This window comes from Phoca vitulina, unplaced genomic scaffold, assembly GCF_004348235.1.
Source record: "Phoca vitulina isolate PV1807 unplaced genomic scaffold, GSC_HSeal_1.0 scaffold87, whole genome shotgun sequence".
Lineage (NCBI taxonomy): Eukaryota > Metazoa > Chordata > Mammalia > Carnivora > Phocidae > Phoca > Phoca vitulina.
The window spans coordinates 3,557,035-3,568,134 of NW_022589790.1; positions in this window are offsets into that span (position 1 = coordinate 3,557,035).

The window sequence follows — 11,100 nt, forward strand, 5'->3', positions numbered from 1 at the left end:
TATAAATGAGATTATACCATACTTGTTTTTCTGGGTGTGGCTTATTTCACTTAGAACAATGTACTCCAGGGGCACCTGGGTGGCTCAGTTGTTAAGTGTCTGCCTTCGGCTCAGGTCATGATCCCAGGGTCCTGGGATCAAGCCCCTCATCGGGCTCCACAGGAAGCCTGCTTCTCCCTCTCCCACTCCCCCTGTTTGTGTTCCCTCTCTCGCTGTGTCTCTCTCTGTAAAATAAATAAATAAAATCTTAAAAAAAAAAAAAGAACAATGTACTCCAGATTCACCCATGTGAATCTGGAATGTCATGATTTCCTTGTTTTTAAAGGCAGATCTATATATATCTATATATTTTTATCTGTATCTGTTTCTTTACCTAATCTATCAGAAAGTCTTTAATTTATCCACCTATTCATAGACAATTAGATTGTTTCCACATCTTGGCTATTGTGAATAATGCTGTAAAAAACATGGAAGTGGAGATATCTTTTTAAGATACTGATTTTTTTTCCTTTGGAGGTATACCCAAAAGTGGGATTGCTGGATCACATTCAATCTATTGAGGTAACTCCAAATTTTTTTTTCCTACAAGTTTCTTGATATTGGTTTGGCAAAGACTTTTTGGATATGACACTAAAAACAAAGACAATAAAAATAATAATAGACAAGTAGGATAGCATCAAACTAAAAAGCCTCTTTATAGCAATAGTATGTCAACAGCATAAAAAAGCAACCTTTTGGGGGGGAAATATTTGCAAACCATATATGAAAAGAGTTAGAATTGAGTATATATAAGTCATTAGAAAGCAACCTATGAAAAAATAATTGTGAACCATATACAAAAATAGGTAATATTCAGTATATATAAGGCATGAAAAAGCAACCTATGAAAAAATATTTGCAAACCATATATGAAGAGAGTTAATATTCAGTATATATAAGAAAGTCTTACAAATCAATAGCAGAAACAAACAAACCCAAATTAACCTGATTTAAACATGGGCAAATGACAATAATAAATATTTCTCAAAGAATACATACAGGTATATGGAAAGGTGCTCAACATCACTAATCATCAAGATTAATGCAAATCAAATTAATGCAAATCAAAACCACAGTAAGATATCATCTCATTCCTATTAGGATGGCTGTTAGCAAAAAGACAAGAGAACCAATTGGTGATGAAGTAGTGGAGAAAAAGGGGTCCTGGCACATGTAATATTTTTAAATATTTTCAATATTTTTTTCTAATCTTCAGATTAAAGAAAGCTTTTCCATGAAATACACTATGATTATTTATCTGTCTCATGATCAAATGTGATACAGGCAAATATACTGAGTGAAGAATCAGAGCCAGTAACATCATAGAAAGGGAACTTCTGTGGCTTTCTATTATTGCCATGAGTAGTGAGTTATTGTAACAGTTTAATCTGGAATTCAGAATTCCTCTGTTAACACATTTGTTTATAGGTTTTCTTTTTGTTGGTTTTATTTTATTTTAACTTAATTTATTTTATTTTATTTTATTTTATTTATTTATTTATTTATTTGACAGAGAGAGAGCAAGAGAAGGAACTCAAGCAGGGGGAGTGGGAGAGGGAGAAGCAGGCTTCCCGCTGAGCATGGAGCCCAATGCAGGGCTTGATCCCAGGACCCTGGGATCATGACCTGAGCCGAAGGCAGCCGCTTAACTGACTGAGCCACCCAGGCACCGCTTATTTATTTATTTTATATTCTTCCTTGTGCATTGGCTAGATTCTCCACTGTAATGTTGAGTAGAATTAATGATAATGAGTAGTTATTTTTTTTTCTTTTTTTCCTAATCCCACAAAAACTTTTCAAGTTTCAAAATCAAGGGTGGAGTTTTCTGAAGGGTTTGTTTAATTTTGATCTTATCAAATTAAAAATTTTCCTATCCAAGAAGGTTGAGTTTTATCAAATATTTTAATTCACTTTTGATACCACCAAAACTGCTTTCATTTATTCTATTAATGTTGGAAATTATACTGGTTGAGTTATATAATGCAATGACAAACTGTGGAAAGAGCCAAGATGTCCATCAACAGATGAATAGATAAAGAAGATGTGGTATAAACAAGACAGAAGAAAGAGAAATTAAGGAGTCGATCCCATTTACAATTGCACCCAAAACCATAAGATACCTAGGAATAAATCTAACCAAGGAGGCAAAGAATCTGTACTCAGAAAATGATTAAATACTCATGAAATAAATTGAGGAAGACACCAAGAAATGGAAAAACGTTCCATATTCATGGATTGGAAGAACAAATATTGTGAAGATGTCAATGCTACCTAGAGCAATCTGCACATTTAATGCAATCCTTATCAAAATACCATCAACTTTTTTCAAAGAAATGGAACAAATAATCCTAAAATTTGTATGGAACCAGAAAAGACCCCAAATAGCCAGAGGAATGTGGAAAAAGAAAAGCAAAGCTGGTGGCATCACAATTCTGGACTTCAAGCTGATGATTACAAAGCTGTAATCATCAAGACAGTATGGTACTGGCACAAAAACAGACACATAGATCAATGGAACAGAACAGAGAGCCCAGAAATGGACCCTCAACTCTATGGTCAACTCATCTTTGACAAAGCAGGAAAGAATGTCCAATGGAAAAAAGACAGTCTCTTCAACAAATGGTGTTGGGAAAATTGGACAGCCACATGCAAAAGAATGAAACTGGACCATTTCCTTACACCACACACAAAAATAGACTCAAAATGGTTGAAAGACCTAAGTGTGAGACAGGAGTCCATCAAAATCCTAGAGGAGAACACAGGCAGCAACCTCTTCGACCTCAGCTGTAGCAACTTCTTCCTAGAAACATCACCAAAGGCAAGGGAAGCAATGGCAAAAATGAACTCTTGGGACTTCATCAAGGTAAAAAGCTTTTGCACAGCAAAAGAAACAGTCAACAAAACCAAAAGACAACTGACAGAATGGGAGAAGATATTTGCAAATGACATATCAGATAAAGGGCTAGTATCCAAAATCTATAAAGAACTTCTTAAACTCAACACCCAAAGAATAGATGATCCAATCAAGAAATGGGCAGAAGACATGAACAGACATTTTTCCAAAGAAGACATCCAAATGGCCAACAGACACGTGAAAAAGTGTTCAACATCGCTTCAAAACCTCAAAGAGATACCACCACACCAGTCAGAATGGCTAAAATTATGTCAGGAAACAACAGATGTTGGTGGGGATGCGGAGAAAGGAGAACCCTCCTCCACTGTTGGTGGGTATGCAAGCTGGTGCAGCCACTCTGGAAAACAGTATGGAGGTTCCTCAAAAAGTTGAAAATTGAGCTGCCCTACGACCCAGCAATTGCATTACTGGGTATTTACCCCAAAGATACAAATGTAGGGATCCGAAGGGGTACATGCACCCCAATGTTTATAGCAGCAGTGTCCACAATAGGCAAACTATGGAAAAAGCCAAGATGTCCATCAGCAGATGAATGGATAAAGATGTGGTATATATATATATATATATATATACACACACACACAGTGGAATATTATGCAGCCATCAAAAGGAATGAAATCTTGCCATTTGCAATGACATGGATGGAACTGGAGGGTATTATGCTGAGCGAAATAAGTCAATCAGAGAAAGACATGTATCATATGACCTCACTGATATGAGGAATTCTTAATCTCAAGAAACAAACTGAGGGTTGCTGGAGTGGTGGGGGGTGGGAGGGATGGGGTGGCTGGATGACAGACATTGGGGAGGGTATGTGCTATGGTGAGCGCTGTGAATTGTGTAAGACTATTGAATCACAGACCTGTACCTCTGAAACAAATAATACATTATATGTTAAAAAAAAAAAAAAAAAGAATATAGTAGGAAGGAAGAATTGAAGGGGGAGAAACTGAAGGGGGAGACCAACCATAAGAGACTATAGATCTGAGAAACAAACTGAAGGTTTAGAGGGGAGGGGGGTGGGAGGATGGGTTGGCCTGGTGATGGGTATTAAAGAAGGCACGTACTGAATGGAGCACTGGGTGTTATGCACAAACAATGAATCATGGAACACTACATCAAAAACTAATGATGTAGGGTGCCTGGGTGGCTCAGTCATTAAGCGTCTGCCTTCGGCTCAGGTCATGATCCCGGGGTCCCGGGATCGAGTCCCACATTGGGCTCCCTGCTCAGCGGGAAGCCTGCTTCTCCCTCTCCCACTCCCCCTGCTTGTGTTCCTGCTCTCGCTGTGTCTCTCTCTGTCAAATAAATAAAATCTTTAAAAAAAAAAACAAAAAAACTAATGATGTAATGTATGGTGATTAACATAACATAATAAAAAAAAGAAAGGATGAATACATACCATTTACATTGATGTGGTTGCAACTGGAGGGTATTATGCTGAGCAAAAGAAATCAATCAGAGAAAGACAATTATCAGTGGTTTCACTCATATGTGGAATATAAAAAACAGCTCAGAGGATCATAGGGGAAGGGAGGGAAAACTGAATGGGAAGTCATTAGTGAGGGAGAAGATCTATGAGAAACTCTTAACTATAGGAAACAAACTGAAGGTTACTGGAAGGGAGGTGGGTGGGGGGATGGGGTAATTTGGTGATGGGCATTAAGGAGGGCATGTGATGTGATGAACACTAGGTGTTATACACAACTGATAAATTATTGACCACTGCATCTTAAACTAATGATATAGTATATGTTGGTTAATTGAATGTACATAAAAAAGGTAATCCAATGGTGAACTATATTCCTAAATTTAAACCAACAGAGCATCATTGCATATTTTCCATTTCAAATATTTCTAGATTTGCTTATGAATATGTTTATTTAAGTATTCACTCTATTTTTGTTTTTAATGCTCTTCATATCCAATTTTTATACCATGTTCATGCCAATCTCATCCAATTAGTTGGAGTACACGCCCTACATTTCATTCAATAAGATATATTGGGAAGATCTGGGGGGAGCTAAAAAGTGGGGTAGTGGGAGGACCTTAAGCTTGTCTTGTCTCTAGAACACAACTAGATAACTATTCAATCATTCTAAATACCCATGAAATTGAGGGAGAGAAGAAGCCACATCCAGTAAGGTAGTATGTGTGGAGACATGGTTTGGGGAAGAAACTGATTACAGGTGCTGCAGAGGGAAGGGATCCCTGTCACAGAGAAAGGCAAGAGAGAGAGGCACATAGGGGAATGTACAAGGAGAACACTTTCCCAAAACCATTGGCTGAGAAAATGAGAGGGGGTGATTTTTATGATTTTTTGCTACCAGTGGGCTCAAAGACTGGAATTTTAAATGTCAGAGGGCATGGCTGGGATAGAGCCCTGAGGGTTCTACCCTACTCCTGGAAAAAGGCAGGCAAACAACCCCAGGGTAGACAGCATAATCTGAAGAATGCCTAAGGCCCATGTGGGAGAGACAGTTTGCTCTTCTTGGAGTGCATCTGTGATACGTGGCATTCACAGAGACAGCTCTCCAGGGACAACAGAGCCTGCTGGTGCCATTTCCCTCCCCCAACCTTCAAAGCAGGTGCAGACACCTGCTGAGGGCATCTTGCCCCAACACTGGCTGCCTAAACTGATTGCTCCAACACCCAAGTCCCTGAGCTCTGGCATGACTGTCCTTCTTTGTCAAACCTCTCTCTGTCCCAGCATGGCAAAACCCTCCCACAGAAGCCACAGCACACAGTCACAGCATTTCCCTAAGTTTTGGACTTCTAAAAGTCAACCGGCTTGGCTGGAATAGAGTCCAAAGTGCACTGTCTTGTTCCATGCAGTCAAGCAACCCAGAGACAGAAGGTATAGAAACTGCGATCTGAAAAATGTCTGGGATGCACAGGGGGATTATTCACTCTTCTGGGAGTGCTTCCCTGAGAGTAGCAAGCACAAAGGCCCCTCTTCAGGAACAAAGGAGCAGACTGGTGCCATTTCCTCCCCCGACTCATCAGCATAAACCAGCTTCATTAAACAGCACAGTGCTAACACCGCCTGCCTAACTTGCCTACACCAAGTCCCACCCTCCTGCTTTCTGTTGCTACTGCTTTCCTCAGGCAAGTGGGTCTAAGTCCTCATGCAGTGCATCCCTTCCTCAGAAAACCAGCAGAAACCTATGCACACACCATGTCTCCCAACCAGTGAGTTCTGAAAGGCTTCAGTTCTAGTGGGAGTAGCATTAGGTCTCATTTAACAAGCAGACCAGAGCACACCTAGTTAAAACTTACCACTTTCTGGCCAAGGTCCAAACAATGACCACTGCAGGTAATGAGAGCCTCTGTAGATGACTGGCCTGAAGGATAGAGCACCTAAAACACAGCAGCACAACACTGAGAGCACACACTGGAGACACTCCCTGAAGAGCTAGGCCCTAGACACCATATGACCTCTTCATGAAGCCATTACACTCGGAAGCAGGAGACATAACAGGCTTTTCTAACAGACAGAAGAAGGCAGCAACTTAGACAAAATACGAAGATGGAAGAATTCATCCTAAAAACAAGAAATGGTCACGGCCAGATATCTGATTGAAAGAAATATAAGTAATATGCCTTATGGAGAATTTAAAGCAACAGTCATAAGGATACTCACCAGGCTTCAGAGAACAATGCAAGACATCAGGGAGATCCTTACAATAGAGATAAAATTTAAAAAAAAAATAAAATTTTAAAAAGGAAATCAATCAAAAATGAAAATGCAACTGACATTCAAAACAGCTTGGATGCAATGACCAGAAGGTTAGAAGATTAGAAGAATGAATGAATAATATAGAACACAAAATAACGAAAAATAATGAAGTTGAACAAAACAGAAAAAAATAACTGTGGATCACAAGAATAGACTTAGGAACTCAGTGACCCCATCAAACATAATAATATTTGTATCATACAAATTCCACAAGAAGAGAGAGCAAAGAGGGCAGAAGATCTATTTGAGGAAATAATAGCTGAAAATTCTGTAATCTGAGGAAGGGAAGAGATATTCAAATGCAGGAGGAATGGAGAATTCCCATTAAAAAAAAAAAAAAAGCAGGTCAACACCAAGACACAATGTACTTAAATTTGCAAAATATAGATATAAAAAAAAATCCTAAAAGCATCAAGATAAAAGAAGTCCCTAACTTACAAGGGAAAACCCATGAGGCTGGCTGCAGATCTCTTCACAGAAATTTGGAAAGCCAGTAGAAAGTGGCATGATATATCCAATGTGCTGAATGGGAAAAATATGAAGCCAAGAATATTCTATACAGCAAGGCTATCATTCAGAATAGAAGGAGAGATGAAGAGTTCCCCATAAAAATAAAAATTAAAGGAGTTCATGATCACTAACCCAGCCCTGAAAGAAATATTGAAGGGGGCCCTTTGTGTTAGGAAGAAAGACCAAAAGTGACAAAGACTAGAAAGGAACAGGGAAAAACTCCAGAAACAATGACAAAGCAAATAATAAAATGTCACTAAATACATATCTATCAATAATTATTTTGAATGTAAATGGACTAAATATTCCAGTAAAAAAAAAAACAAAAAAAAACATAGGGTATCAGAATGGATAAAAAAAAAATACAAGACCCATCTAAATGCTGCCTAAAAGAGACTCATTTTAGATCTAAAGACAACTACAGATTTAAAGAGAGGGGATGGAGAAGCATTTATCATGCAAATGGAAGTCAAAGGAAGCCACGTAACAATATTTATATTAGACAAACTAGATTTTAAATCAAAGACTGTAGCAAGAGAAGAAGGGCATTATATCATAATAAAGGGGACAATTCGCCAAGAGTATCTAACAATTGTAAATAGTTATGCCCTTACCATGGGAACAGCCAAATATATAAAACAAGTAATAACAAACATAAAGGAACTTATTAATAATAGTACAATAATAGTAGGGGACTTTAATACCCCACTTACATCAATGGACAGATCATCTAAGCAGAAAATCTACAAGGAAACAATGGCTTTGAATGACATGGTGGGCCAGATGAACTTAACAGATATATTCAGAACATTTCCAGGAGGAGACACCTTCTAAACAGCAGAATACACCTTCTTTTTAATGCATTCTCCAGAATAGATCACATACTAGGTCACAATCGGGCCACAACAATTACAAAACATTGTGATCATACCATGCATATTTTCTGACCAATAGCTATGGAACTTGAAGTCAATCACAAATACATGGAAGGTATAGAATATGATACTAAAGAATGAATGGGTCAAGTAGCATATCAAAGAAGAAATTAAAAAATACATGGAAACAAATGAAGATGGAAATGAGATGGTCCAGAACATTTGGGATGCAGCAAAAGCAGTACTAAGAGGGAACTGTAGAGCAATACAGGCGAACCTCAAGAAACAAGGAAAACCTCAAATAACCAACTTAACTTTACACCTAAAGGAGTTAGAAGAACAACAAATGAAGCCTAGAGGAAGCAGGAGAATGGAAATAATAAATTGTAGAGCAAAATAAATTATATAGAAATTAAAATATATATATAATAGAACAGATCAATGGAACCAGGAGATGGCTCTTTGAAAAATTAATAAAATTGATAAACCCCTAGCCAGATATATCAAAAATAAAAGAGAAAGGACCCAAATAAATAAAATAACAAATAAGAGAGAAGAAATAATAATACCATATTACCAAGAATATTATGAAAAACTATATGCCAACAAATTGGACAATCTGGAAGAAATGGATTGATTCCTAGAAACATATGATTTACCAAAACTGAAACAGAAATAAATAGAAAACTTGAACAGACTAATAACCATCAAGGAAATTGAATCATTAATCATTAAATCACCCAAGAAACAAAAGTCCAGGACCAGATGGCTTCACAGGGGAATTCTTCCAAACATTTAAAGAAGAGTTCATACCTATTCTCAAACTATTCCAAAAATTAGAGAAGGAAAGAAAATTTCCAAATTCATTCTATGATGCCAGGATTACCCTCATGCCCAATTCAGATAGACTCCACTATAAAAGAGAACTATAAGCTGATATCCCTGATTAATATGGATGCAAAAATTCTCAACAAAACGCTAGCAAATTGAATCCAACAGTACGTTAAAATAATTATTCACCACGATCAAGTGGGATTTATTCCTGGACTGCAAGGAATTCCTGTGGTTCAATATTCCAAAATCAACTGTGATAAACCAGATTAATAAAAGAAAGGATAAGAACCATATGTGTTGGCTAATTGAAATTAAATTTAAAAAGAACCATATTGCCCTCTCAAAAGATGTAGTAAAAGCATTTGACAAAGCACAGCATCCATTTATGATACAACCCCTCCACAAAGTAGGGATAAAGGTAACATACCTCAACATGATAAAGGCCATATGTGAAAAACCCACAGCTAATATCCTCAATGGGCAAAAACTGAGAGCATTTCCTCCATGGTCAGGAACAAGACAGGGATGTCCATTCTCACTATTGTTATTTAACAGAGTACTGGAAGTCCTAGCTCAGCAATCAGACAACAAAAATGCATCCAAATTGGCAAGGAAGAAGTCAATCTTTAACTGTTTGCAGAAAACAGACACATATATCAATGGAACACAATAGAAAACCCAGAAATGAACCAACAACTGTATGGTCAATAAATCTTTGTCAAAGAAAGAATATCCAATGGAGAAAAGACAGTCACTTCAACAGATGGTGTTGGGAAAACTGGACAGCAACATATAAAAATGAAAATGGACCAATTTTTACACAATACACAAAAAATAAATTCAAAATGGATGAAAGACCTAAATGTGAGACAGGAAACCATTACAATTCTAGAGAACACAGGCAGTCACCTCTGACATTTGCTGTTGCAACTTCTTACTAGATATGTCTCCAGAGGTGAGGGAGACAAAAGCAAAAATAAACTATTGTGACTTCATCAAAATAAAAACCTCTGTACCGCAAAGGAAACAATCAACAAAACTGAAGGGCAACCTATGGAATGGGAGACGATATTTGCAAACTATATATCTGGTAATGGGTAAATATCTGAAGTATATAAAGAACTTATAAAACTCAACATCCAAAAACCAAATAACCCAGTTAAAAATAGGAGAAGATATGAATAGACATTTTTTTTCCAAAGAAGACATACAGATGGCCAACAGACACATGAAGACATGCTTAGCATCACTCATCATCAGACAGATACAAATCAGTGTTGTTCATGAAACTTGTGCTGCATTAATGACCTTGGAAACCTGATTATTTGAAATATAGTATCTGGCCTCCAAGTCAGAACTGGCCCTATTTTTCTGGACACTAAGAGCTATAAATCTTGCCTCACATCCCTCCCTGCTCAAGGCTGGGCTGGCCCCCCAGAATGGAATCTGGGAGGGGACGCAGACACACGAAGCTAGGCTCCTTGACAGTATAAAAACATGATAACATAGAGATACTGCTCTCTCCAAATTGCATATAGGTGAACAAGGGTTTAATTTCAATGGGGATGATCAACTGGAAGTCCCACCTGAGGGGAAGGTGTTCTGCCTAGGCCTCTCAGTCAGGACTCCGGCCAGGCTGTCTCCACGGGTCTTCCCCAGCTAGTGAGGTTGGATGTTGTAAATACCCTATTTGATATAACTTTATCTTATTCTCATTTACTGCTTGCTATTGCCCTGACCTATGTATAGATTTCCCTTTTATTCTTTCTGTTTCTAGTATTTTTTTTGTAATATCAATAAAGTGTTTTTTTTTTTCTCCTTCGACACCAAAAACATGGCTGTTGTAAATCTTTTTCCCAGAACAACAGCACAATAAACAACAGGTGTTGGTGAAGATGCAGAGAAAGGGGAACCCTCTTACACCGTTGGCGGGAATGCAAACTGGCACAACCATTCTGGGAGATAGTACAGAAGTTCTTCAAAAAGTTAAAGGTAGAACCATGCTATGATCTAGCAATTGCACTACTAAGTATATTTCCAAAAAATACCAAAAATATTGATTCAAAGGGATACATGCACCTGGATGTTTATAACAGCATTATCAACAACAGTCAAATTATAGAAGAACCCAAATGTCCATGGACTGATGAATGGATACAGAAGTGGTGTGTGTGTGTATATATATATAT